Raw genomic sequence first — 4786 nt, forward strand, 5'->3', positions numbered from 1 at the left:
GCTGAGAAATTTTAACAGTTTCCTCTAGAAACTAGCACATGTCTCCATTCTTCCTTGACTCTGATTGGTTGATTGGAAAAATCTCTGAACCAATTAGAGAATGAAATGTGCACAAGTTTCCGTTACACACCCACACTTAACAGATGACGAGAAGTTAAACACTGACATCTATGAAAACTCCATTCCAGGTAATAAAACATTGTCCTGCATTTTTAAATCATTGTGGAGACGTCTGAGTATAGCTGGAAAACAGCGGAATTCACCACTCAACCAGGGTCAGAAGAATCAGCTCAGAATCAACAACATATACAAAATATGTTATATGCTGACAAATGGTTCACATCAAATTGAGCGAGATGGAAAAAACCACTTTAATATGTTAGTTTGTCATCATAGCCATGACTAGTGAAAATAGGGAGAACCCTTAAGCCAGAACAGCAAAGCGGAGCCAGATGCTGTTTGCATCCTTGTGTTATCTTTCACCTGGGGTTTCTGATCTCTATGGGTTGCATTTGTAGGAGACTTTTTTTACATTATGATTCATTTGTGGTTTTACCCAGAAAATTATTTATGCTCTCAAAGAAGTAATCTTATCTGGCCTTACTCCAGAGTCTTCCTTGCCATGGATATTGTGAAAAGCACAAAAATGTTACATAGTCCCAGAGTTCTCTTGTCAAACTCAGAACAATAGACTTGGCAACAGCTCAGATGACAAGCTTCCTCCTATATGTAGACTACAGGACATTGACCCCAGGAAACAAAAGCCTAATAACACAGTTAGTTTGCCTAAAAAAAAAAAAAACAAAGATAAAGCAAGTCAGCCTGCAGTCTAGGAGAGAGAGCTTTCAAACTCTTTGCTAGGCTAACCCACAAGTTGTCCTTCAGCCACTGTGCATTGTTCAAGGCCTGGGAATCCGCCTAGACTTACTCACATGTTCTTCTATCTGTTTAATGTTTCACTTTCCTGAAGAACAGAATGTCATATGTCATAAATGCTTACATAGTCTAAAGTAATTTGAGATTGATAATACCTTTTCTCTCCATAACACTTGTCCAGGGATGAAGTGATATGACCTGTATTTCTTTTAAAAATCACAAGTTTGCCTCTTTTGTGGAATCTGTATAAGTAAGGAAACATCCTGGTGGCTAGTCAGTCAGAGATGCAGGATTCTCCAGCCACAGTCTCTGACTCATCACTCCCCTTCTGCCTCTTCCTTATCTCCCACAGAGATAAGGAAGAGGCAGTCCTGCTGGTCTCCCACAGGCAGTGGGAGTTTTTGGCTTGAGTGTTTGGCTCACCTAGGACAAGTAAAATGGCTGAGTTTCTTCCTTTTTGCATCTTCTTCTTTCAGGTGGCCATTCAGACTTCAAAACATGTCCACAGAAGCAAGAAAGGCTCTTATATGCAGAGTGTATATATCAGGCTTCTTATATCACTCCTTGATGTTCTATTGGTTAAAACCAATCACAGAGCCATGTTGAGAGTCAGTGGCAGAGAGAACAACCCAAGAGTGGATTCTAGGGAGTGAGATCCATTTGGGGACATCAACAATGACAATCATGAGTTCAGGATGTAGGGTGACACACCTTGTAATCTATAGAGAAAGTCTCTGTTGTTATAAAATTTTACTCCGTATAAAATAGGAGGCTTTTTATAAAAGACATGAATATTTGATACATGTAAAAACTGAAATTACAAATTCACAGCCTAAATAGGAATTTTTACAGACCTACTAACCAGAGAATATTTTCTGTTAGTTTATTGTCCTCTGCATCCCTTAAGTGGGAGGTCCTCCAAGGTCAAACTTTGACCAGCCTTGGAGATCCTGAAGCTATCTGGGATGCTGACATCTGTAGGGTAGTCTAGGCAGAAGACAAGCAACTGGGTCCCTGGCACTTCTGCCCTTGGCTCTAGGCTTTGCATTTTCCCTACCCTAACCAGCCAGAAATTACAACTTCCTTAGACTAAGAACATCCTTCATTAGAGACATACTACTTTTCACAGAATAATCTTTACCATTGCACAGCATACTTAAGGCTCTCAGACTGAATTATTTGCTTTCAGTTGCTGCCATTATGCCCAGAGCTGTCTTAAGACAGAAGCAATTTACTCTAAACTTAAATTTCTTCTCCCATGATTCATTTTGTCTGAAGTGAGTTCTGGCCTTGTGAGCATGCACAGTCCACCTCTTTTCCCAGTCAGTGTAAAGCCCAACCAACTCTGTTTTTTACAACACTTCATTTTGTGTGACACCAGGGTCTAAACTCCAGTTCCAGGAAGAAAACCACAAAGTCCACCTGAGCAAACATCCTATGGTACCTCCCTCCTCCGGCCCCAGCAACTGACAGTCAGGTTGCAATGGCAGGGTCAAGGTACAAAGAGATAACCTAAGACATCCTGCAGAGAACAGATAACCTAACCATCCTTTTTTTCAGGTGGTTTTGCCCACATGTTTGGTTCCCGCAGATTAAGCCAGACATGCAGTTTTTAAAATATTAACTTGCTGACCTTATGAAAATTCCCCAAGCTTGCTATAAGAGCAATAAATGTCTTGCACTCCTAGACTAGGGACCCTCACTCTGACCCCAGATGGTGATGGTGAGAGTCGTTGCTCGAGACCTCTTAGTAAAGACCCCTATGTGTTTGCATCAGAATTGGCTCCTCGGTGATCTTTGGGGTTTGAGACTTTAGCATAACCATCAGAGCACCCAGCAACATAATGTGCATGTGTATGTGTGTGTGTATATGAGTGTATGTGTGTGTATGTATGTGTATACATGTGTGTGTATATGTGTGTGTTACATGCATGTCAATGCACAAGTGTGTGCATCTATATACATGTATGTAAAAGATAAAGGAAGATGTTGCCTAATTTCCTCCATTGCAATCTGCTTTGAGACAGGGTCTCTCAACTGGAAACTTATCTTTTTTTAAAATCCTGGTTGTCACTGAACTCCATGATCTCCTTGCTTTAATTATGGAAAAGGACATGTATATGCCTTTCAATATTATTGTTATAGACTGTAAAACATTATTCTATTTTAATGGCATATACTTGTTAAATCTTTTCCTATTTATGTATTAAGTACTACTACATCATGACTGAAGAAATATTCATGGCTTATTCTGAAGCTGGAGTAAACTTACAAGATTTCCAGCCTGCAGAGGAGTTGGCTGTCTGCTATCCAGTTGTCTGTCCTGCATTTTATGTCATCAGGTGAACAAAAAAATAAATAAAAAGTGAGGACATGACTGTTCCTGGGTATTGTAGAAGAGAAGGTTTATTATAGATAAAAAGAAGAGCCTGGCCAAATGCAGGGCAGGTGGAAGAGTCCAGAGTGAATTGATGATGCTGAGGTAAGGAAAGGAGGGAGGGGAGAGGGGAGATACAGAAGAGCAAGAGGAGAAATGTAAAAAAAAAAAAGGGAACCAGATAACCAAAATGGCTGGATTATATAGGCAAGGATTGCTGCGGGGAGGGCAGCCCAGGCTCTGGGCTGGAGAAGGTTAGAGTAGGGGGTAGGATACCCTGTAATAGAGAGGGAATAGAGGCTGCTGAGCAAACAGGAGGATCTGCTTTGGTGTGTTAAATAGTCACCTCAGTTAACCTAGTTCATCCTGAGTGTGAGATCTAACACCAGGAATGTTGACTGACTGGAATGTGATTTTTTTTGTTTTTCACTATTCACTGGCTCATGCTCCCCAATCCCACTCACCTCCCACTCCATGTGTACCCACCCCACACTTGCCCTCTTGGAAGCTGTTGTGTGTCCACAGTACACTCTTTTGTTCACACTTCTCTGTTTGCAAATGTTCATTGCAGTGACTCATTGGTCTGGTACAAGGCCTTTAGCTTCTGCTACTCTATCAATACTAGAACTTCACTGGGACTCTCTTCGATATCTCGTTGCCCTGCATCATGGAGATCCTGTAGTTTTGGATCCTGTAGGGCTTTTCCCTTCATGCCCTCCAGCAGTTCATCAATGGGGTAGATGTTGAGGATAGCCAATTCAAAACCCTAGATCTGGGCCTGAGAGGTTTCTGAGCTGGCCATCCCCCTGGCTTTCACATTCTCATGCCCTTTGGGATGGCTCACCAGCAACCCCTACCGCCACAACTGGGGCCAGCTCTGCTGTGTTGCCCAGACAAAGTACAGGGCCATCTCTCTTGAGTGCTGCAACAGGTGAGGGACAGGACCAGCCCCCCTGCTCTCATGACCCCAGGGCCACCTCTCCCACCTGCCATAGTTGGCAAAGGGTAAGGGTGGAGAAGGATATCTCTTGTCCATGCTACACCACAGCTGACAAGTTTGGGGGCCAGGTCTTCCATGCTCATACCCTTGTGACTGACTCATCTGGGCCTCGCCATCAGGGTCAGCTCTGCTATGCTGCCCAGGCACAGTAGGTATAGGGCCTGTTTTCCCGAGCACTGCAGCAGTGGTAATAGACCACTGCTGTGCTGTATTTCTATATATAGCTTTAGCAACAAAATACCATAAACCTTGACTTAAGCAGCACACATTTATTTATCTGACTTCCTAGGCTAGGGGTCTAAGGTGATGAGGCCAGCATTTCCAGACTCTTGGGGAGAGTCTTCTGTTGTGGGTGATATTTTAAAAACAGCCACTGGTCAAGCTGACTATCTAAGCTGTGGCATCTCTGCCTAGCTCAGCCGCCATGTTCCATAGCCAGAGGCCATGTGTGCACCGCAGCTAGAAATGGCCAGCCAGAAACACCAGCACTGCCACCCATGACACCAACGTGGGAGATGGCTCCGCCAGTCTTC

Source organism: Grammomys surdaster, unplaced genomic scaffold (genome assembly GCF_004785775.1).
Source record: "Grammomys surdaster isolate TR1022 unplaced genomic scaffold, NIH_TR_1.0 348, whole genome shotgun sequence".
NCBI classification, from domain to species: Eukaryota; Metazoa; Chordata; class Mammalia; order Rodentia; family Muridae; genus Grammomys; species Grammomys surdaster.